Source organism: Protopterus annectens, chromosome 14.part0 (genome assembly GCF_019279795.1).
Source record: "Protopterus annectens isolate FY-2018-M chromosome 14.part0, PAN1.0, whole genome shotgun sequence".
NCBI classification, from domain to species: Eukaryota; Metazoa; Chordata; order Ceratodontiformes; family Protopteridae; genus Protopterus; species Protopterus annectens.
The window spans coordinates 408,033,131-408,058,844 of record NC_056748.1 but is presented as its reverse complement, the minus strand read 5'-3'; the positions used below and the strand labels follow the sequence as shown (position 1 = coordinate 408,058,844).

General features: G+C 43.4%; 1 protein-coding gene across 1 annotated transcript in view; it reads left to right on the top strand.

Moving 5' to 3' along the window:
* The window catches only part of DOCK1 (dedicator of cytokinesis 1), a gene marked incomplete in the record, with an annotated part of 4,741,214 nt that overhangs the window by 804,863 nt on the left and 3,910,637 nt on the right, over positions 1 to 25,714 (top strand).

Sequence of the window (25,714 nt, the reverse complement as noted above, 5' to 3'; positions counted from 1 at the left end):
CTTCTGATGCAAAAACACTAGGAATTCCTTGTAAGGTGCACATACTTTATGCCAAACAGTACGAAAAAAGTAATGTCACAATTCCATGTGTAAACAAAAAGAATGTAGCATTTATAAGTCCACTATGAGCAGACCTAGCTGTGTCATCATGACTTATGAAGCCAACAACAGTTTGAATTAGATGACGGACAGTGATTTATCTTTGCTGTAGTTGCTGTGCTGCATGCAGTATAATTTAAAATGAGCAGATTGAGATGCCTTGTAAGGTCATTGAAACATTGTTTCTTTCATATCAAAGATGTTAGGAGTCCTGTGTTTAGTTATTTATAAGTTATTGCATGTAGTCTAACTTATTCTTACAGTCTGTATTTCCCTAATGTGAGCAAATCATTTAAGTGGGGACTGTATATGCTGTGGGCTTACTTGGATAACAATTTGTTATTGCTTTATTGTGTGTGTCTTTCGGCTTTTCCCGGTTAGGGGCCGCCACAGCGGAACTCCAGTCCGCTAACGATTGATAGTCGATTTTTACGTGCCGGGTTACCAGCCCTGACGCACAACCTTCAACGAAGGCACACTCATTCACGCATGTCTCCACACAGAAGATGCTCTAGCTGAGAATCGAACAGGACAACGTCTTTCTGTGAGGCAACAACGCTACTGCAGCACCAACACCGCAGTTCTTTATTATGTGTATAATGCCTATTAAGAGAAAGTAAGTCATTTTATATTCCAACTCCTTTGCCATTCCAACAGTTGTGGCCAGTGTTGCTCATTCTGCAAGTATTGATCACTTACAAATGTTCATTATTCCAACTGCATCAGTGCCCTTTAGGCTGTGTGGGCTGTGTCTAGCTAACTTCTAAAAGCAGTGGCTCCTTTTCACACTTTTATTCAGACTGATAATTAGTTAGCCCTGTGGGGAGCAAATCAGTCAAAGTAGAAATTCTTTAAGTACTTTCTTGCTGCCTTGTGAAAAAAAAAGTCAAAGGCTTCCCAAGAGCAGCTGCTAGCACTTAAGCTCCTTTTTGTCAGATAAGTCCCCTTTGGGGAACCATTTTCATGCGGAGAGAGGTGTGTGTGTACGTGTATGTGTGTGTGTATATTTGATAAGAAAAGTGTTTGGTTTTATTTGATTTTACCAATTCTGTACCTTTAAGAAACCCAATATTTGTCTAATATTGAAAGTTTCTTGTTATAGGAACAGTATTTAAATTGGAGGCTTATTTTGTGAGAAAATGTGCTGCTTATGTAATCTATTACCTAAAAAATAAAGTTATGTGGGGGTGTTTCACTTTGGCAGAGAATACTATAGGTTATGTAGTGCTTGTTTGCATGCTGTGACAACTTACCATTTTTCTTGTCAGAGTAAATTTACTTTGAAGAGGTTTCTAACAGGAATTTAGTGCGTTACTTATGCATTATAGTGTTTTGGGGACTCTCCAAAAGTGTAAGTGTACTGTTTGTGCAAACTATTTGACAAGTTACCTTCTGGCCGTCTCCTTCAAGCCTTTAACGCAGCTGAAGTATTCTCCTTGTCACTGTACGAATACTTACCCATCTCCTGCAGGTCCAACTTCCATAATTCCTAGATAGCAAAACAACTTGGCAAAGAGCTTTTGCAAACTGTGCAGGTTCATTTTTGCAAACTGTGCAGGTTCAGTATTTGCCTCAGTAGATGGTGGGTGAGTCTGCATTTGCCAGCAGTCATTCCTCAGACTGTTCATTGCCTTACCTCTGATGTAGGGCAACGTAGTGGTGCAGCAGTTAACATTGTCGCCTCACAGCAAGAAGTTCACCGGTTAGATTCTTGGCCGGGGTGCCTTCTGTGTGGAGTTTGCATGTTCTCCCTGCATTTGGATGAGTTTCCTCTGGGTACTGCGGTTTCTTCCCACATTCTAAAGATATGCATCTGGAGCATTTCTCCCTGGGCATCCACTGAAAATAGGCTCTGTCCTAGTCAGACTTTCCCGGTCACAAATGTTAAATAATAAAATAGTTCTTTCAGGCACCATAGACCACAGGTCATCTACTTCCTCTTTGGCTATTCCAGTGCTCACAATGGGTATGGGAGATCCATTTTTAATGTGGACAGAGGCAATACTGGGATGCTGTTTGATGTGTCCTAGGGAGGTTGACTTCTTGGTGGGTCAGATATTACTTCTAGTTAATCATTAGATCTTGATGTTGACCCTGCATAATCTCATACTGTCACTCCTCAGGGAAGCTTTATGGTAACATTGGATTGGATCTAAAAGATGCATATTGTTGCATTTCCCATAGCCACAGGCTTAAGAACATTTCTCAGATTTTGTGTCTGCATCACATTAGCAGTCCTTTGATTACCCATAGGGTTATCTGCTGCCCCAAGAGTGTTTGCAAAGTGTCTAGATCCAATCATATCTCATTGCAGACTGAATGGCATTTACATTTTCACTATTTAGATGAATTACTTATCTTTGTTGAGACTTTTCCCTTATGTCAGTGGTCATTAATATACGTTTCATTTCTTTTGACGAATATGGGATTCCAGATAAATATTCAGAAATGCCATGTCGTGTCACAGTGTTGTCTTTCTAGGATGTCTGTACCCTGCAGCAAAAGGCTTTTTGATGCAAGAGAAGGCAGATGTTTATCTGGAAGCTTTCCAATAAGGTCTCAGACTTCAGCCAGAGAATGTCTCTGAAGTTTGTGGTTCATGGCATCAGTGATTCTCATGATTCCTCTCGTTAGATTGCACATGAGAAAGATTCAATTTCTTATGAAAAAATAACACATGAACCCCTCATTTGGATCCTCTGGACTTTCAGATTCCAGTCTTTACCTTTGCAAAAAAGGAATTGCACTGGTGGAGACTACAAATTTCTCCTAATGGCTTGGATTTTGCATGGGGACTGCCTTCAATGGAGATAAAGTTGCAAGACTTGCGTGATTCCTTTGATAGACCAAAGCCCATAAATTCCAAAGAGATGTTGACTGTGATCCTTGTCTTAAAATGTCCTCATCTGTGGTCTCCAAGACATCTCCAGGTGATTACAGGTAGCAGCACATGATGTGGTGCAAGGTCATACCCTCTGTGCAGGCAGAAAATGATAACTTGGGAGGGAGATGTTCAACACATCTTAACCCTTAAAACATCTTGCATTCTGTCATGGCAAAACATGGTGGCAGACAAGCTGGGCAGGACCAGGACAGCACTTATGAATGGAAATTGAACTAGGGGATATCCCATGAATTCATACATATATTGGGGGAACACCAAGTAGATCTGCTTGCCTCCTTACAAAACAGACAACCTAACAAATACTGCTCAAGGACTCTCAAACCTTGAAGGCAGATGCGTTTTCATTCCCACTGATGGAAATTTATTTTTATTTATTTTTTTATTTAGCATTTGTTTACTGGGAAAGTCCAACTGGGACAGAGCCCATTTTCAGCAGAGCCCTTGGGGAGAAATGCTCAAGATGTATGTCTTTGTAATGTGGGAAGAAACTGAAGCATCCAGAGGAAGCCCACGTGAATGCAGGAAGGACATGCAGACTCCACACAGAAGGCACTCCAGCCAAGAATTGAACCTGAGAACCTCTTGCTGTGAGGCAGCAATGCCACTGCTGCACCAATGCACTACCTTGACAACTTTTCTGGGGTCTGATGAGCATCTGCTTCAGGTGCCTTAACATGGAGTTTGGTTCACTCACATTGCCAGTTCTGTTTACTAATAGTGGCCCACTAGGTGCTCGCATTCTATGCCTGGCTCCAGGCTAGCAGGCATCTTACCCATTTAAAGTTTGAAAATGACAAAAAAAAAAAAAAAAAAAAAAAAAAAGCAAACCAGGGCAAGCGAATAAAGACTGGTTAAACACAAATCAAATAATCCAAGTAAAAGAGTAACCAGTCAACACAGCAGAATCCAATGAAGTCAAAGTTCCAAAATTTAATAAAACAGCATAAAAAATGTTAAAAACAAACAGGAAAGAGACTGTCCTTTTTTGAACCTGCCCACCTCTGCTCTATGAATGATCTTTATTTTCTTTGGCAAGTAAAGTTTCTGGTAAATGCATGTGTAAAAAAAAAAAAAAAAAAAGTGTTCATGCCAACTAAATTTTCAATTTTGGCTGATTGAGTGATGTTAGATACTTTCTCACTTATAAAGTCCCTGCTGCTAGTAAACTCTCTTCGCCCAAAATGGAGGAAGAGGAGCATGTTGAACAGTTACTATGGCTTCAGTGTGTATATTCACAGAATTCACAACAGTGTCTAAGTTCTTGGAAACAGCAGCTGCATAGCGAAGAGTATCCTTCCTTTCATTCAAAACAGGTCGTTTGAGGTTTCAGTCTTTGGCCATGCAAATGTACAACCATTTTGGAAATCAGCAAAATCTATTGCTAAATTCTTGCACTTGACATCCTGCAAGTGCTTATCAAAAGCAGCTACATCCAAGAAGAGATCAACTAATTTATGCTTACAAGCCAATGAGGTTGTATAGCTTGTATAGCTTCTCAGTCTTACCAAAGTCTGAGTTAAGTTCATATAAAACAACTGGCTATATGGGTTTAAAATGTCGAATCTGTATTCTTGTATAAGCAAACCCAGTTTGAGGTTCAGGGCTTGCCACTTCCTCAGCAGATCCATATAAGGATGCCCACGTATGGGAATCAAATAAATAAAAATGCTGGCAAGCAGAGTTTCACAGGTACAAATCACTCTGGTCATGATAAACCAAAAGTGTATTTAATGATAAAAATCCACAAGAAAAACAAAACGTGAGCGCTTTCGTTAATCAGACACCATTAAAATGTAAGACAACCATTTATATACATCTAAAAAACACTCTGTGTAAGCAAAGAAAGGCAGCTAGGTAAGCAACACTGAGATAGAAAAATAATTTATGTACTCACCATAACATTCCATGTTTGTAGTCCATCTCGCCCTTCATTCTTACACTTTGGCTCGGAGCTGAACCTCGGCAATTCTCTACCTCAAAGTCTTCTGGTTGGCTCATGGCAAGGAGGTATCCCATTATGCACCGCTGACATATCCCAGATCTTGTTTTCTGCTAGTAGTAGAACTATAGAGAAAAAAGAACAAACCATGGAGAAAGGTCTCAAACATAGAAAGTGTCTAAATTCCCCCAGGTCCTCAAAGGAGGGGACAGGAGGGTGGGATAGTAAGAATGAAGGGTGAGATGGACTACAAACATGGAACGTTATGGTGAGTACATAATTTCTTTATGTTCTGTAGTCCTATCTCTCCTTCATTCTTACACTTGGGACAGCGTCCCTAGCACCTTTATCTTGGGTGGCTCACAGGAAAATACTTCTGAGTACTGTGGAACCAAAGGAAGATCTATTCCTGGAAGCCACATCCAACTTGTAATGAGATGTTCTTCATGTTTCACTGTTGCAGTCATTACAGTTGGGTTATATGCTTGCAGGTAGCCATCAGCCGGCGTGATATCAAAGTCGTGTATCCTGCATCGGTTGCTGTCTCTTCTTCCATGATGTCAGGTAATTGGGGGTATAAAGCATGCAGCCGACGACATTACATCAGTCTTTCTTGCCGTGTAGTAGGAGAAGCAGTTCGCAAGTGCCGGGTGGCCAACTCCTGAAATTTTCATTTTCACGTTTCAGAACTGAAGTCTTCAGAAAAGCTAAGTACCCCATTGGGGATCCTTTTTCTTGCTCTAAACCATTGTCAGTAAAAGGTAACAATTGTATTACTTGTGGAAAGCAAATATCTCAAAGATTTTCATTTGTACTGCATTCTTTGCTTAGGCCCAGACCACGACGTTCCACGCTGTCGGTTTTGTGCCTTATTCAATCCTCAAACTATTCGTCTGTTCATTTTTGCATCAAACTATTTTGCTACTCAGTTTAATTATCCAGAAATGGCTTCGGTAAGCTATCCGACTACCGACATTCCAAAAAAAGTGAAGATAAAGACAGAGACAGCCGTATAGGTCCAAAGCTGCAGACGACGTTTCGGTTTAGCTAGTCGCCAGTTCGCCGGTACTCAGGTGCTTTCGCAGCCCCTGATGCCCGCTACTTCAGATTTGCAGGCCTCTACTGAGACCCATTCGGAGTCTGGTATGCTGCGAGATGCTTCTTCGACTATGGAACCTGCAGATGTCTCTACCTTGGATGGGTCTGGAGCCGCTGTGCAGGCACCGGCTTCTAAGGGTGTATTCAGGCCTACTGACTTGTATATCAAACCAACGCCATCTTCTTCAAGGCCTAAAACTCTATCCACGCCTAGAAAACTGACGTGCAAACTGCATGGTCAGGCCCATATCCCAGGAAAAAAAAAAAAACAAATGATAAGAATGGCTGAAGACCTTATTACTCTAATTAGGGGAAGCCAGCCTTCTCCCTCTAAGAGACCTAGAACTTATTTTCCTTCTGATTCTTCGGATCAGGATTCTGAAATTTCTGTTTCTTCTGATGACCAGGATTTGCCCTTATCTACCTATGAGGATTCTGATGCAGAGGACACCATACCCTCTGCTTCCCCTCCAGAAGATTTCTCTTTTGGTGAAACTTTGCACACTCTTAGGGAGCATATCCACTGGGAAAGCCAGGATTACACTGACTCCAAAAAGAGGCTTAGGGAATTCTTACTCATACCTCAACACAGGCCTTTAGCTATTTCTTCTGTACTGGACATTGTAGGTGATGCCTTCTTGGAATCTAGCCTGGCCCCAGACACTTTACCTCCAGCTCCCAGGAAACCTGACCGGTATTAGAGTACCTGCCTCTCACAAGTTCTTCTTTAAGAATCCTACTGCAGACCCAGCGACCATTTCACAGGGACCCAAAGGCAATTAAGGCTTCTACTGCCAAAAACCCTACCCCCTCTGATAGAGATTCTAGGGCCCTGGACAGGTGGGGTAAGAAGCTATACACTTCTGCTACTTTGGCCATTACGGCCTTAAACTGCCAGGTTCATGTGTTAAAGTATCAGCAGCATATTATTGGATCACTTAAACAGAAAATTATGTTGATTCCTGACTGTGCTGAAAATAAAGAATTACATGATTTAATGCATTCTGCTGAACAAGTGTGTAAACATACTATGCAATGTGGTTTTTACTCTTTAGAGGCATCTTGCAGGGCTGCTGTCACTGGGTCTGTTCATAGAAGGCATGCTTGGCGTAAGGAGCAAAGTTTGCCAGTTCATGTTAAAGCTAAATTACTGGATGCTCCCTTAAACCAAGACCACCTGTTTGGCATCAAAGCAGAAGTAGTACTTAAAAAGATGGAGGAAAAAGCTAAATCTATGCAAACTGTTAGATTTCCTGCAAGTACAGCCTCCCAGATTTAGTAGGCATTGGCCTTCTAAGAATTGGTCCTTTCCTGTCTTGTCCAGGCCTTCTCAGTCCAAACCCAGGAACAGCAGACCACCTAGGCTACTCACAGGCCTAAGCAGTGGGGAGCTCCCACTTCCAAAGCTGGAAGTAGTAAGACACCCCCCTATGGTAAACTGTCACAATGACATTAACTTAATGTCATAAGACTTAACCTTAAACTTTCAAAGCCCTGCTCAGCTGACTGCTTCTTTATGGAGAAAGATTGCCCTGCATGCAAAAAACTGGCAACTCATTACCCAAGACAAATGGGTTTTAAGTATAGCTTCCCAAGGATACAGATTCCACTTCCACATCTTAACAACCCCAAACAGTTGGCCAGACCTACCCCTAAATCAGTGGGCAGAGGCTCAACAGCACATTCTCTCTCTTCTAAGTATCAGGGCTAGTCAACCTGTCCCAGCAGAAGAATAGGGGCAAGGTTTTTACTCCAGACATTTCCTGGTACCCAGAAAAGACGACAACTGGTGTCCTATCCTGGACCAGTCTATCCTAAACACCTTTTTGGTAATCCCAAAATTCAGAATGCTAACTCTTCATCATCTGCTTCCCATGTTAGGCAAAAATGCGTGGTTGGCAACATTAAACTTAAAGGAAGCCTACCTGCACATCCCAATAAGGGAATCTTGCAGAAAATTCCTACACTTCAGAGCAGGCTACGTGCACTATCAGTTCTCTGCGCTGCCCTTTGGCTTACCTACTGTGCCCAGGGTATTCACAAAGTGCCTAGCTCCAGTCATTGCATTTTGCAGGCAAAGAAATATTCAGATATACCCATACCCGGACGATTGTCTAATTCAGGCAGGAAGCCAGGACATACTATTAAACCATCTGGCATTTGTAAAGAAACTGCTAATCTCTCTGGGGTACACCATAAACAAAAAGAAATCTCACCTGGTACCCTGCCAACAAATTGTACTCCTGGGAGCAAGCTTGAACAGAACTTCCCAGATGGCCTACCTCACGCCAGAGAAACAAGTTTGACAGCCTACTTCAAACTACTGGCCACAAAGACCCAGCTATCTGCAAGGAAAATACTGCAAGCCCTGGAGTTCATGGTCTCTTGCATCTTACTAATTTCATATGCTAGACTGCATATGAGGAAACTAAAATGGTATCTAAAAAGCCTATGGTGTGAACATTCTTAGGCCCTGGAAACAATGATTCCTCTCATTCCTTGTATAAAGACAGAGTTCCTTTGGTGGGCAGAGGCCTGCTACCACAACAAGGGACTGCCATTCACTCTACCCCCTGCCCACCCATACCCTAAGATGCATCAGATTATGCATGGGAGGCTCACTTGGCAGAGCAGTGCATTCAGGGCAAATGGAAACCGAGTCAAATGCACCTGTATATCAGTCAAAAAAAAATGTACAGAATTCTCTGACAGCCTTCAAGGACCACATTCTTCCAGGACATTTATTGGCAAAGACAGACAAAACCACTGTTATGTGGTACATAAACAAGCAGGGGGGAACCCACTCATACCCACCCTGCAGACTTGCCATGGCTCTGTTGAACACAGCCTTGAGCTACCCAGTGCACCTACAAGATCAGCTCCTACCAGGCAAGCTAAATTCACTGTCAGATGACCTAAGCAGAAATCTCATGGATCCACACAAGTGGAAACTGGAACCAAAGATATTCAACATGTTGAGAAACAAATGGGAGAGCCCAGAGATAGACCTGTTTGCCTCCCCTCAGAACTACCAATTGGACAAATTCTGCACAAGGACTCCCCACAGACAAGTTTGGAAAGTGGATGCCTTGTCCTTCTCCTGGGAAAGCCTCTCAGTTTATGCCTTTCCCCTTCTGCCTTTCCTCTCGAAAGTTCTATTAAAGATCAAACAGGACAAACCAAGGACAATACTCATTGCACCAGACTGGCCACGCCAACACTGGTGTACCCCCTCTTAGGCAGTATGTCACTGCTGTAACCATGGCACCTGCCTCAGACCCCTTCCCTGCTGTCCCCCAGCAGGATGGCCAGATTCTGCACCCCCAGCTTCAATCCCTGAACCTTGCAGCCTGGCTAATTACCTGAGCTCTCCAATACCATCCCTCAGTAAGCAAGTGCTGGATGTCATCCTGGAATCAAGGAGGCCTAGTACTAGAAAATCCTATGCTGAAAAGTGGAAAAGATACTGTTCCTGGAGCCATACTCGGGAGATGGGCAATTCCTTGCTCAGCTTACTGCATATTCTTCAATACTTAACAGAGATGCTTCACAAGGGCCTTTCCTTCTCATCTATTAAAATTCATGCCTCAGCCATTTCAGCACATAATACTGTGCCTCCCCTCTTCTCTCACCCTCTGCTGAAACAATTCCTCAGAGGGGCCAAAAATTTAAGACCACACAGGGGAGCCCCTATTCCAGCCTGGGACCTTAACTTTGTATTGGAAAAGCTCACTCTACCTCCTTTTGAGCCAGCTGCAACTGCAGAGTTGAAATTCCTTTCTTGGAAAACAGCCTTCCTTCTAGCCATCACTTCAGCCAGAAGAGTGTCTGAATTACAGGCCCTCAGGGCAGTGGAGCCCTTCATCATCTTCCATGCGGACAGGGTGTCCCTCAGGAGCAATCCTTCCTTTATACCCAAGGTAGTATCCAGTGTGGCCCTCAATCAGTCCATTCATTTGCCAGCCTTCTTTTCTAACCCACAGAACAAAGGAGAATGAATTCTGCACTCTGGATGTGCATAGACAACTTAAATTTTTATTTAGACAGGACCAAGCCTCTCAGGAAAACTGAACAGCTGCTAGTTGCCTTTTCTGCAGGGGCAGAGGGGAAGGCCATTTCAAAGCAAATAATTTCTAAGTGGATAGGCCATTGCATTCATTTCTGTTATAAGCACCATGGAAAATCTACCCCACAGGGGATAAGATCACATTCCACCAGGGCTGCATCTACTTCTACAGCCTTTCTCAGATGTGTTCCTACCAGGGACATCCCAGAAGCTGCTGCCTGGAGTTCTGTACAGACCTTCACCAAGCATTACCACTTGCCAATTTTTTCTAAATCCAGAGCTGGTTTTGTGACTGCAGTCTTGCAGGGCCTAATAGCTTGTCCTAATACTCTCTAATTACCTCCTCCCTTCCTTAGCTTTGGGAATCTACCCAAATGTAATGACTGCAACAGTGAAACACGAAGAACATAGTACAATTGTGTACACTTACCATAAATGTAGATGTTCAAGTGTATTCACTGTTGCAGTCCTGGTTACCCTCCCTCCAACCCCCTGACTTCTATTGGCTATACCCTCTTATTGTTTACTGTATTTAAGCTTTCTGGTGTATTTGCTTTTTGTTGGAGGTGTAACCTTGTATATAATTGCTTCCCATAATGGCACCTGACATCTGGGGCAAGAAAAACTGATGTAATGGCATCGGCTGCATGCTTTATACCCCTGTCTACCTGACGTCATGACAGAAGAGACGGCAACCGGAACAGGACCCAAGACTTTGATAATCAGGCCGGCTGAGGGCTACCTGCAAGCAGATAACCCAAATGTAATGACCAACAATGAATACACTCTAACATCTACATTTATGGTAAGTGTACACAACTGTACTTTATGAATGTATGAGATGTAGCCCATGTTGCTGTTGCACAAATGTTATCCATGGGAATTTTTGCTTGGAAGGCCACCGATGTGGAAACAGGTCTGGTAGAGTGGGCTTTCACCTTAAAAGGTAGATCTTTGCCACTGGACGTATAAATTAATGAAATGCAGCTTGAAGTCCAGTGTGACAAAGTAGGTTTTGAGACTGGTAAACCCTTTCTTGAATCTGAATAGGAAATAAACAATTGGTCTGACCTTCTGAAACTCTTGGTTCTATGAAGATAGAATCGCAGTTGTCTATGGACATCAAGCTGGTGAAATTTGTACTCTGCCTTATCAGAAAAATGTGTGAAAAAGACAGGTAGTTCATCAATGGATTGATTAATATTAGCCTGAGAAGAGACCTTGGGAACAAATGAAGGGTTGGCCCATAAGAAAACCCTGTCTCAGTGAAATACCAAATAAGGCAGCCTAATAGAGAGGGCTTGAAGTTCTGAGACCCTCCTTGCAGATGTAATAGCCACTAACAATATGGTTTTCCATGAAAGGAATTTGAGATTGCAAGTTGCTTATGGTTCAAAGGGAGGCAAAGTAAGTTTTTGAAGGACAAAATTCAAATACCAGGGTGCCACCAGATCCATAACGGGGGGGGTCTCAATAATGTGGCCCCTGTAAGCAAAGGTCTGCACAATCTATGCGCCATAAGTTTAGGATCATTAGCCAGATGGAATGTAGAAATAGCTGCCCGTTGAACTTTTAATAGTGGCAGTGGCTGAACCTTGATGGAACAGTTGTGTAAGAAACTCTAAAATCGCAAAGATGGGGGCCTTTTCCACTTACTGGCGTAAATCTTTCTAGTTGAAGGTTTGTGAGAAGATGTCAGAATATGTAGAACTTCAGGAGAAAAGTCATGAAGCCTGATTAGAGATGGAATCGAAGCAGACATGCTGTCAAATTGAGGGTGTGGAGAGAGGGATGGAACACCCCTGACATGTGCATCAGTAAATCTGGCACCAGGTCCAGACTCCAAGGATCATCCATTAAGTGAGGCCTGAGGAAGGGGAACCATATCTGACGAGGCCAGTAAGGAGCAATGAGGATCTTCTTGCTTCCCAAGGATTTTGCTTTCTGAATGACCTTTGATATCAGAGGAAAAGGAGGTAATGCATAGAGAAGTCCCGAGGGCCAATCGTGAATGAGTGCATCTCTGGATGTCTCCTCTTTCAGGGGGATCATGGTGAAGTCATTTCTGCATTTGGCATTCAGAGGGGTGGTGAAAAGATCACAGTAACGCTGACCCCCATCTGCGAAAAATCTGTCCCACAATCTGTGGATTCAGAGACCACTCGTGAGACATAAGAATCACCCTGCTGAGCCTGTTGGCTATCACGTTGGTTTTCCCTGGAATGTGGGTTGTGACCAGAAAACATTAGGAAGACACTGCCCACTCCCACACTTGAAGGGTCTCTCTGCATAGGGGGTAAGATTTGGTCCCTCCTTGTTTATGTACCATACCACTGACATAGTGTCAGAGTGGATCGCAATCATCCCTAGAGGAAGAAAGCTGTGAAATGCTTGCAACACCAGAAGCACTGCTCTCATCTCCAGGATGTTGATATGCAAATGAGCCTCGTGTTTTTGCCATGTGCCTTGGACAGTTCTCCCTAGATAATGCCCCCCCCCCACCGTATCTGGGAGGAATCCATGGTTATGGTGGCGGCAGGGGGATACTGCACAAATGGTCTGCCTGTGGTCAGATGGCTGGTCTGGGTCCAACAGCGAAGATCCTGTTTGCATGATTCTGTTATCAGGATGGAGTGAGAAAGAGGTAGTTGCTGCAGAGACCACTGGGAGAAAAGTAACCACTGCAGAGCCCTCATGTGTAGTCTGGCTAATGGGACTAATGTTATTGTGGAGGCCATCATCCCTAACAATTTGAGTATCTTCTTTGCTTTTTGCTGTGGTAGTAGACTCCCCATTTGTTGCCTGAGATTCTGGACTTTCTCTATGGGAAGGTAAGCCCTCATTGTGACCATATTTATTTCTGCGCCAATGAAATTCGCATGCTGAGAAGGTGACAATGCAGGTTTTTGCCAGTTTACTGTAATTCCTAGCTGCAAGCAAGTCATAATGGTGGCATCCCTGGCCTGTTATAGATGCATGGTGTTGGCAGTCAGGAGCCAGTCGTCCAGGTACAGAAACACTTGGAATCCAAGGCGTCTCAAGTAAGCTGTTACCGCTGCCATGCATTTGGTGAACATCCTGAGGGCTGTGGTGAGACCAAAGGGCAGGGCTTGAAATTGGTAATGGTTGGCCCCCGGCCAGAAGCATAAGTGACTCCTTGATGCTGTCCATTTTGATGTGGTAGTACGCATCTTAGAGATCTATGGAGCACATCCAAATGACTTTCCCTAACAGGAGTATCGACTGTAACGTGACCATTCGGAACTTGGACTTCTTTACTGATTCTTTCAACTTACTGAGATCCAAGATAGGTCTCAAGTCCCCTGTTAGTTTGGGCACCAAAACGAATATGGAGTAAGTCCCTAATCCTACTTCGTCTGTGGGGATGGATTGGATGCCACTCTCTTTGAGCAACTTTTGGATTTCTACAGTTGCTGAATCCCTGTGATTGGGTGGAACATCCAGGATTCTTCTGGTTTGAGGAGGAGTGAAAGAGAAGGGAATACAGTATCCACTGGTAACTATCCTTTGCACCCACTTGTCTTTTGTGATGTCGCGCCAGGCTTCTGAGTACAAAGATATATGTCCCCCAACTGGCTTCAGAGATGCACAGTCGGGCCTCCTTTCAGGAGCGCTGGTAGGGGTGACCACAAAAGGAATCAGTCTCCCTGATTCTGTGGGCCTCCCCTGCCTCTAGGGCGACATCTACCATTATTTCCTCTTCCTCTGCCTCTGGAGAAGGAATCACCCTGTGCATTCTGGAAAAATCTCTGAGACTTCTTGAACCACATCATTCCGCCCCTCTGCCCTTTGGTGGGGTAGAGTCTAGAAGGAATGGAAAAATGGACTCCCATGGCAGACAGGGTTTTCCCTTCCTGTTTGCACCTGATGAGTGTGTCCTTTACCTTAAGTCCAAACAACGAGGATCCAATCCATCAAAGGGAGCATTGGTAAATGCAGACTTAAAGGCCTATGTAAAATTACACAAGCGCATCCAGGCATGCCTTCTAAGAGAAACTCCTCAACCCGCTGCCCTACTCGCTCCATCAACTGCATAAGATGTCAGCCTCATAGAGGAGTTGACAATAGAATTTAAGGTAGACATCTGTGCCTTAAGCTTATCAGATACCACTTCAGATACATTACCTTGAAGAGCATCTCCCAGCTCTTTCAGGAGATCTCTCTGGAGCCTAGTGAAATGAGAAAAGTAGTTCAGCCATCTGAGTGTAAAAGCCACTGAAGAAAAGACACACTTTTCATACCTGTTCATCGTTCAAAACTCCTTGTTCGGTGGAAGGACGATGGAGGAAGTTTCAGCAAGTTCCATTTTGGTGGCTGCTGCCACCACCATGGCATCTACTGGCACGCCTTTGGTGAGAAAATCTTTTTCCTGAGGTACTGATAAAAATTCATTAGGTCTTCTAGGAATTGGTTCCACAGTATCAGGAGATTCCCACACCTTTCGACTCACTAGATCCAAAAGTTCGTCAAAAGGTGGAGATACCCTAGAGATGGAGGGTTGAGACCCGAAAGCCCTTCAGGTGCACTAGCTCCTCATCAGAAGGGGAAGTGGTGGGCCAGCCACCTCTCTGTTTCAGGATCTCAGGGATATCTGTGAAGGAGATATCATCAGAAGATGACTTTGGGTGGACCCTTCTGACTCCTCGAGGTCAGTGTCTGATGTAATAGACTCATCGGGGGTGTCAACATGCTTCCTCTTACAAGTTTTTTTCTGAGGCAGCTCCTTAGAAAGATATTCTGGGGGGATCTCAGAAGACTGGGGACCACACATGGGGGGGGGTTCCCTGAGGCTGCGAGTCTCCACTATGTTGGATGAGAGAAGGTACTGAGACTCAGATCGGCGCTTTAGCGGGAAAAGTGTCGGTGCCCCTAGTTGGAACTGAAGACTTGGACAGAAGACTCCTCAGCTTGAAGGCTGACTCCCTCAGCTCCAAGGAAGCCCCTTGTTCTGAAGGAGCAGAGGCAGTCCTCTGTACCAAGGAGATAGGCTCCGAGACAGACATGGGGTCCGAACTCACCTGAGCCAAAGCACTGAGAGGTAAGCTCGGAACCAAGGAAGTTCAGGTCCAAGCGTCCCCCTTGGGCCCGACCAGAGAGCTTAGGACCCTAGACCCCATGGACGGTACCAAAGGAGTCAGAGAAAGATATCTGAACTGAGAGACCCACTGAGGAAGCTGGAACCAACCTTTCCACAGCACCATCTCTGGCTCCGAAGTGCCGGAGTGGCTCAGAGGAGGAACGGTGATAGGGTGTTACGGGTTCAGTAGGCTCTGGAGCTGACTGGGACAGAGCTGAAAGTAAATTTGCCAGCACCAATGCTTGTAGAAGTTTGCGCACCACTCTCTCAATGTTCTCTTCAGAAAGGCTCCTAGAGGACCTGGAGGATAAAGTTGGGGGACCTAGACCGCTGAAAGATTGACGATCTGAGTGTCAGAGAGACTAGACGAAGTTTAGCTGACCGGTTCCACATCAATAACCTCTGTCTGCACCGAAATCAGTGGAGCCGAAGAGGAAGTAGTCGATTTAGAAATTTTGTCTGGTGGCTCCGACAATGCAGAATGAGTGGGAGACTGCCTTTTTGTAGGTTTAATTCTGTCGTTTTTAGATGAGGGTGACTTGGAACTAGAAGAGGAAGAAGCCAATTCTTCCTCAAAAGAATGCATTAAGAGAACTTTCAATATAAGTTTGTTTCTCTTTTGAAGGACTCTAGGGCTAAAAGCATGCCAAAAGGAGCAAGATTCTTGATGGTGAATAGCACCTAAGCACTATACACAAATAATATGCCCATCTGTCAGGGACATTTTTTGGGAGCACTTGGTACATTTTTTAAACCCAAAAGGCTTGTGGTCTTTCAAGTCTTCAGACATAACCGAAACCAAAAACTGATATCTAAGACAGACAGAAAAAAAACAAGTCACAGTTACTAGTGCCAGAAAACAGGAAACAGGAACTACCTCTAAATTAAAATTGTTAGCCCTGAGGAAACGGATAGTTAGACAGAGGACTAGGTCCTCTAACTTAAGCGGGCTAGCCCTGAGAAGGAAAGAAACACGAGTGACGACCAAGGACTAGGTCCTCTTACTTAAACGGACCTAGCCCTTGGTGAAGATAGTTTTGAAAGGAGAAAACAAGTGGGTAAAGCTCAAATAGCAAACAAAACCAACAGCGAGAGCAGGGATACACAAAAATAGGCCTGCGAAAGAACGGCCAATAAAAAAAACAGCAGAAACACAGCAAACAATGCCACACAAGATCTACAACAGATACCAGACTATAAACTAATACTAAATAAGCTGAATACAACTTTTTAAGCACTTTAAATTGAGTAATAAGAAGAAAAATATTCTACTTAGCCACGACCAAAAAGAAGCACTTCTGAACTCATCGAGCGGCAAACGAGATCTGTTATGTCAGCGGTGCATGATGGGATACCTCCTTGTCAAGAGCCAACCAGAAGACTTTGAGCTAGAGAATTGCTGAGTTGGAGCACCAAAGTGTAAGAATGAAGGTGAGATAAGACTACAGAACATAATTAATTAACCCCTTGATGACTGTATGTCATGAATGATTATAAATAGAATAAAATTAAAACCAAAGTCATTTTTAAAATCTCATATTACATGTTCACATAATGCTAAAATGTTACTCAAAACAAAATGCATACAAAAGTGCTTGTGCTTAACAAATGTTTTAAGGTATTTTGTTCCTTTCTAGGGCTTTTAATTTCAATACAGGAGAGATGGGCATCCTGTCATTTATCCCCGGCCATCTATCTGCCTGCAGTAAGATTTGCCACCTTAATTACTTTAACTCTAACTGAAGTCCCCAAGGCTTTTTGTCACTGATGTCTACATGGTCTATTGCCATGAATGTAAAATTGTGGCCAGTGTTGTCTTGAATATGCCTCGCTAATGCATTGTTAATATTATTCTTTCTTATGGCATAGTTCATGAATTCTGGCATTAAATTTCCTTTCTGTTTTGCCAACACAAAATGCTAGGTATTGGCCACATGTGGCCATGTAGACCACTGCCTTGGAGTCAGTTATGTTTACCTTTTACATAACTGTCTATACCATTCACTATAAATTTGCTACCCACTTTCACCTTGTGGCACCAGTTACAAGACTTACATTTGTACATCCCTACACGCCCTGTTCTAGTGTAGTTAGAACCTTTCTTAAGAAGGTCTTTTAAGTTTGAGCCCCTTCTGTATGTGACTATAGGTCTTTCTCCTATTTGTGCCCCGATGTCCAAGCCATCCATTAAAATGTCCCAGTTCTTATAAAAAATGGACATTGTGGTGTGAGTTGGAGTTGAATGTAAACACCATAGATCTACAAAAAGTACTTTTTTCCAACTCTTATGTTTTCAAAGAATGGTGCTTTCCTCCTAGGCTACTGCTGTTAAAATTCTTGTTAAGACGCTTCTTCTTGTTTCTTCTTTAAAAGAACTTTTATTTAAATGATTTAAAACAAAAAAACAAAATAAAAGCTACAACCTAACCATTTTAAAGTTAGCTTTGTAACGCAAAAAAGAGAGATGAGCGCTTTCAGTTTATCAACCTTCTTCAGATCTGCTTAACATTTGCAGCTATTTCTATTTATATTCATGCTGCTTAGAGTCATCCCCCACAACCAGTGGGAGTCTCTATGCTAATTATTGGTGTACTTGTAATCCAATCCGATGTTCTGTTTTTTATTTCTTGGAAGCCAATTACATTCTTCCATGCAAATAAGTTTTAATAAATCTGCCAATGTTTATTCATTCCTTTCTTTCACCTATTTTGCTATTCTTTTTCTTTTGCCCCAATGGCTTGTGTGTATCCTGTGCAAGATGCAAGCTCCACCTTTTTATGTCATGTTCTTATTTGCCTTTTGTAAAAACTAATCACTCTCCCTGCATAGCATTCTTCATGCATTTCGCCTCTACATTGGAGGTGTCTGTCTGCCTATAACAGAGCTACAACCTCTTCTCTTTCACGAGTTGTCTTCATTAGGTAAACCACAAGTACAGTGGCTTTCTCCTTTGTTTTAAAACATAGGATCAGACACTTTCTTGTAAATGCTCTTACTTCCATGTCATCAGGTCTCTTTCAAACTGATAGCGCTTAATTAACTACACAAATGCACTTGCCAAGTCACATCATAAATCACAAACTTTTTTTATTTTGTGTCTTGCTTCTTAATATCAAGTCTCTTTCTGTCTCTCTTTAACAAAGGAGAAAGCCACTGTACTGAAAATTTAATTATACCATGCCGTCGGAGCAACCGATGACCGGGATGCATAAAAAGCGCAAAGATAAGGACAGGCAGCCGAGATCCAAACCAGACACCGAGGCCTCTGCTAGGCCAGTTGCCAGTTCTCCAGTTTTCAGTGAGGCAACTACGCAGCCCCTGACTACCGCTGATTTAGAACCCCAGCTTGCATTTGACTCCCAAGCAGAGATTGCAGGGCCTCCAGAGCCTTTATCTTTGGGCCCTTCCGAATCCATGGCTGATGGGGATTGCGGTGCAGTTGAAAGGCCGTCAGTTGCTGAAGGTGTCTTCAGACCAACTACACTTACTATTAAATCCTTTGAAAAACTGAAAACTCCAATAAAAGTAAGGAAGCCTGTACAGCAGTCTCCAGTGCAAGGCCCCATGCCTAAGAAACGGATGCTTAAGATGGCCGAAGACTTAATTACCCTAATCAGGGGTTCCATCCCCCACCTGACAAAAGGCCAAGACAGGAGGAGGACTACACTTCCTCTGACCAGGTTTCCATTACCTCAGATTCTTCTGAGGAACAGGAGTACTCTCTTCCCCCTTATGAAGACTCTGATGCTGAAGAGTCTATTCCTTCAGCATCTCCCCCAGAAGACTACTCTTTTGGGGAAACTTTACATACCATGAGGGAACATTTCCACTGGGAAGGCCAGGATTACTCTGATTCTAAGAAAAGGCTCTGAGAGTTCCTCTTACTACCCCAGCACAGACCCCTTGCTATTCCACCTGTGTTAGACATTGTGGATGATGTTTACTCAGAATCTAGCCTTAACCCAGATTCATTACCTCCTGCACCAGCCAAACCAGACAGATATTACACAGTCCCTGACTCACATAAATTCCTATATAAAAGCCCTGTTACTGACCCAGAAACCATTTCCCAGGGTCCCAAAGGGGTTAAGGCCTCTATTGCTAAAAATCCTGTACCATCTGAAAGGGATTCTAGAGCACTAGACAGATGGGGAAAGAAAGTTTATACCTCAGCTACTCTAGCTATGAGGGCCTTAAATTGCCAGTTTCACATGCTAAAATATCAACAATATTTGATGTCTCAATTAAAAGCAAAAAATGAGCACACATACAGAGCAGCCTGATTACAAGGAAATGCAAGATTTGTTGCATGCAGCAGAACAAGTGGGAAAACATACTTTGCAATGTGGATTTGATTCATTGGAAGCTTCTTGCAGAGCAGCTGTAACAGGGTCCGTCATTCGTAGGCTTGCTTGGTTAAAAAAACAAACTTTACCTGATCATGTTAAAGCAAAGTTATTGGATGCACCCTTACAGCAGGATGTTTTATTTGGTGTGAAAGCAGAAGAGGTTTTAAAGAAAATGGAAGATAAGGCAAAATCTATGCAGACAGTCAAGTATTTATTACAGGTCCAACCCCCTCGTTTCAGCAGAAATTGGCCAACCAAAAACTGGTCCTTTCCAACATCTGACAGACCTCAGAGGGGCAAATACAGATGCCCAAGGGGCAGAGGTCAGCCACAAGGCTCTTACAAGCCACGACAATGGGGTGCCACAACCCAGAAAGGAGGAGAAGACAGGTCTCAAACTATCAGAAGACAATCACAATGACTTTACCCCTCAGACTGCCAAGCAAATCACTCTTGGCAGCTCCCTTGGGAGGAAAACTTGCACTTTTTGCAGACAATTGGCACATCACAAAAGACAAATGGGTCCTAAATACTATAACTCAAGGATACGGGTTCCATTTTCACACTTTACCAAGGATAAAAGGAATGCCAAACATGCCATCAAATTAACGGGCAGAGGCTCAAAGACAAATTACAGCACTCATGGACATGAGAGCCATTCAACAGGTGCCTACACAGGAGCAAGGACAAGGATTTTACTCAAGACTCTTTCTGGTTCCCCAAAAGGACAAAGCCTGGAGACCCATTCTGGACCTTTCAATTCTAAACACATACCTGCAAGTACCCAAATTCAAGATGCTCACACTACAGCAACTTCTTCCCATGCTGGGCAAGAAGGCTTGGCTAGTAACGTTGGACCTCAAGGAGGCATACCTGCATGTCCCTATCAGACAAAATTGCAGAAGATACCTCCGATTTATAGCAGGTACAACTCATTACCAGTTCTCTGCACTTCCCTTTGGCTTATCTACTGTGCCCAGGGTCTTCACAAAATGCCTGGCACGAGTAATTGCATACTGCAGACAAAGAGGAATCCAAATATATCCATACCTGGACGACTGCCTTATTCAAGCAGACAGAAATGACATTCTCTTAAAACATCTGGCGTTTGTAAAAAAAACTACTAAGTTGCCTAGGGTACACAGTAAACGAAAAGAAGTCAAAACTAGTGCCCTCACAAGACATAATATTCCTGGGTGCCAGCTTAAATACAACGGCCCAGATGGCTTATCTCACCCCAGACAAGCAAGGACAACTGACTCAATACTTCAAAATGATGGCAACAAAGACCCAACTCCCTGCAAGAAAAGTTCTGCAGGCCTTGGGATTCATGGCATCTTGCATACTATTAATACCATATGCCAAACTGCATGTGAGGAAATTACAATGGTACCTGAAAAGCGTATGGACTCAACACAGCCACAGCTTGGAAACAATAATACCACTAATTCCCTGCCTTCAACAGGAGTTTCTATGGTGGGCTCAGCCATGTCACCTCAACAAGGGTCAGCCTTTCACCTTGCCCACAGCCAGGCAAACAATGACAAAAGATGCATCGGATTAGCATCGGATTATGCCTGGGGAGCACACATGGCAGGACAGTGTATTCAGGGCAAATGGTCTGCAGATCAAATGCATCTCCACATCAATCAAAAAGAGATGCTAGCTGTACAAAATGCCCTAACAGCTTTCAAGGACCTCCTACATCCAGGCAAACTTATAATAAAGACGGACAACACCACAGTGAATGTGGTACATAAACAAACAAGGGGGCACACATTCCTACCCCCTATGCAGGCAAGCAATGACCTTGTGGAACACAGCACTGACCTGCCAAGTTCAACTATAAGCACAATTCCTGCCAGGAAAGAAAAATACATTGGCAGACAAACTAAGCAGAAATATCATGGATCCTCACGAGTGGAAACTACACCCACAAGTATTCACAATGATAACTCAAACATGGGGGAGCCCAGACATAGATCTGTTTGCCTCCCCCCAAAACTGCCAACTGCAAAAGTTTTGCACAAGGACATACCACACTCTAGCTTGGAAAGTGGACGCCCTCTCATTCAGTTGGAAAACACTAACAGTGTATGCCTTTCCTCCACTACCTCTTCTGGCAAAGGTGTTGCTAAAAGCCAGATTAGAGAGGCCACAAATGATACTCATTGCTCCAGACTGGCCACGCCAACACTGGTATTCAATATTAAGGAACATGGCTCAAGGCTCAGTCACCATGGATTTTACCTCAAATTCCTCACCTGCTGACTCAGCAAAACAATCAGATTCTACACAGCCAGCTCAAGACCTTAAATCTGGCTGCATGGCAGATTATCTAAACAACCAGTCAACACCTCTCTCTACAGCTGTTATGGATGTCATTCTGGAGGCCAGGAGACCCAGCACCAGGAAAACCTACTCAGACAAATGGAAAAGATTCTGCGCCTGGAACCAGGCTAAAGGCCAAAATCCTCTTGTCCCAAATGTTCCTCAGATTCTGCAATATTTAACTGAGATGTTGCACAAAGGCCTTTCCTTTTCATCTATAAAGATCCACGCTAAAGCTTTTTCAGCTGATTTACAATTTTTATCATGGAAAACTGCCCTGCTGCTAGCAATAACTTCAGCACGAAGAGTCTCAGAGTTACAGGCCCTAATGGCAGTGGAGCCTTTCATCATTTTTCATCAAGACAGAGTCTCTTTACGAACTAACCCTTCCTTTATGCCAAAGGTAGTATCCATTGTGGCTCTAAACCAAACCATTCATTTACCCACCTTTTATCCAAACCCCCAGAATAAAGGGGAAAGGCTCCTACACTCTTTGGACATTCACAGGCAATTACGTTTCTACTTGGATAAAACAAAGGTTTTCGGAAAATCTGATCAGCTCTTTGTATCCTGTGCTGCAGGATCTCAAGAAAAGCCTATGTCAAAACAGACCACTTCAAAATGGATAGGACATTGTATCCGTTTCTGCTACATACACCATGGGAAACCTGTCCCTGATAACATTAGGCCTCATTTCTCCAGGGCTACAGCAACATCAGCAGCCTTCCTCAGAGGGGTACCAACCAAGGATATTTTGGAAGCTGCAACTTGGATTTCAGTGCACACCTTCACCAGGCACTACCACTTACCTCTATACTCAAAAACCAGAGCTGGCTTTGCCACTGCAGTTTTGAAGGGCCTACTAGCTTCTCCAAACCCTGTTTAGTACCAACTGCCCAGCCTTAGCTTTGGGATTCAACCCAAGTGTGATGACTGCAGCAGTGTAACACGATGAACATAGTACAGTTTTGTACCTACCATAAATGTAGATGTTCGAGTGTTCACACTGCTGCAGTCCAGGTTACCCTCCCACCTTCCCCTCTTTTTACCTGGGTTTTATCTATAGTTTCCTGTTTATACAATCTCTAAGATGTATTTCTGTATGGTGTATTTGCTTACAGCTGTAGCTATTGTTTTCTACTTATGTAATTTACTTAGGATTGTGTATTGTCTTCCTATTTGGGGGCACCTGACATCTGGGGCAAGAAAAACTGAAGAAAATGGCGTCGGCTGCCTCTTTTATACCCCTGTCACACTTGCGTCAGGGAAGAAGCGACAGCAACCGACGCCGGACCAAGACTTTGGAACTCGGGCTGACTGCAGGGACTGCCTGACGGCAGATAACCCAAGTGTGATGACTGCAGCAGTGTGAACACTCGAACATCTACATTTATGGTAGGTACAAAACTGTACTTTCTTTGTGTTTCACTGTTGCAGTCATTACATTTGGGTTATCTGCTTGCAGGTAGCCCTCAGTCGGCCTGATTAACAAAGTCTTGAGTCCTGCGTCGGTTGCTGTCCCTTCTTCCATGACGTCAGGTTGTCAGGGGTATAAAACATGCAGCCGATGCCATTACATCAGTCTTTTTTGCTGTGCAGTGCCCGAAGCAGAAGCAGTTTGCAAGTGCCGGTCGGCCGACTCCTGAAATTTTCATTTTCGAGTTTCAGAACTGAAGTCTTCAACTAAGGCTAAGTACCCCGTTGGGGAAACTTTTTCTTGTTCCTTATCGATGTCAGTAAAAGTTAATAATTGCATTACTTGTGGAAAGCAAATACTTCATAAAGATTTTCATTCGTACTGTATTCCTTGCCTAGGCCCTGACCACGATGTACCTTGCTGTCAGTTTTGTGCTTTATTTAATCAGCACACTGTCCGTCATCGGTATATTTTTGCCTCTAAATATTTCGGTTCTCAGTTTAATTATCCAGAAATTTCATCTGTTAGCCATCCTACTACCAGGATTCTGAAAAAACGCAAAGATAAAGACAGACAGGCTGCCAAGGTCCAAAACTGCCGACGACTCTTTTCCTAAGCCAGTCGCCAGTTCGCCGGTACTCAGTGAGGTGCATTTGCAGCCCCCTGATTCCCACTACTTCTGATGGCCTTTACTGAGACCCATTCTGCGTATGGTATGCCGAGAGATGCTTCAACTATGGAACCCGCGGATGTCTCTACCTTTGGGTCTGGAGCTGCTGTGCAGGCACCGGCTTCTGAGGGTGTATTCAGGCCTATGGACTTGCATATTAAACAGACTCCTCCTTCTTCACTTAGGCCTAAATCTCAAACCATGCCTAAAAAACTGACGCCCAGGCCTCTATGCCTAAAAAACAAATAAGAATGGCTGAAGATCTAATAACTCTTATCAGGTGTAGCCAACCCCCCTTTCTAAGAGGCCTGGGACTGAAATTGTTTATGAATCTTCTGGCCATGATTCTGTTTTTTCTGATTCTTCTGATGATCTGGATTTGCCCTTATCTACTTATGAGGATTCTGATGCAGAGGACTCCATTCCCTCTGCATCCCGCCCAGAGGATTTTTCTTTTGGGTAAACCTTACATACTCTAAGGGAGCATTTCCACTGGGAAAGCCAGGATTTTTCTGTTTCAGAAAAGAGGCTTAGGGATTTCTTACTCCTACCTCAGCATAGGCCTTTAGCTAGGGTCTACATTAGATCAGCGAATGCTTAAACAAGTGAACGCTGATTGATATACCTTAATTTCGCGAAAGTCAGAAATATCGAAGCAACAGAAACTCGAAATTTTTACTAGGGAAAGAATTCGGTTGTCCGTTTCTGTTGCTTCAGTATTTTCAGTGCTGTGGTGGAAAGTTACGGGTCGGATTCAGGTAAGTGTGCGATTGTGTGGATGTGAATGTTAGGGTGGGTTAGGTGAGTTAGGGTTAGGGCTCAGGTTAGGTATGTGTGCGATTGTGTGGACATGAGGGTTAGGGCAGATTTAAGTGAGTTAGGGTTAGGGAGCGGGTGAGATGAGTGTGCGATAGTGACGGACCTTAGGGTTCTGGTTTGGGTTAAGGTAAGTAGATAGTGGTGTGTGCATAGTTTAGTGTAAGGTTCGGTATCAGATTTTAGATGTATGTTTGTGGATTTGTTTGTTTGGTGTGCTTGTGTTGTGTGTATGTGTTTTGGATCAGCGATTATTTTTTTTTTTCCCCTAGGAAAATAAATCATTGATCTGCCAGTTCGAGATTGTAAGCTTTTGCTTACATAAGGTCGATTAATCAGCATTTACTGATCTAATATAGACCCTTTAGCTATTGCTTCTGTACTAGACATTGTTGATGCTTTTTCGGAATCTAGATTGCCTCCTGCTCCTAGAAAACCTGACAGATACTACAGGGTCCCTTAGTCACACAAGTTCCTTTTTAAAAATCCTATTGCGGATCCAGAGACTATTTCACAGGGTCCAAGAGCATTAAGGCTTCTACTGCTAAATATCCTACCCCTTCTGATAGAAACTCCAGGGTGCTGAATAGATGGGGAAAGAAGGTTTACACTTCTGCAACCTTGGCCATTAGGGCTTTAAACTGCCAGTTTCATATGTTAAAGTATTAACATATTATTGGATTACTTAAACAGAAAATGATGTTGATTCCTGACTGTTTGGAAAATAAAGAATTACAGGATTTAATGCATTCTGCTGAACAATTTGGAAAACATACTTTACAATGTGGTTTTGATTCATTACAGGCCTCTTGCAGGGCTGCTGTTACTGGGTCTGTGCTCAGAAGGCATGCTTGGCTAAAGGAGCAATCTTTGCCTAATCATGTTAAAGCTAAATTGTTGGATGCTCCCTTAAATCAGCACCACCT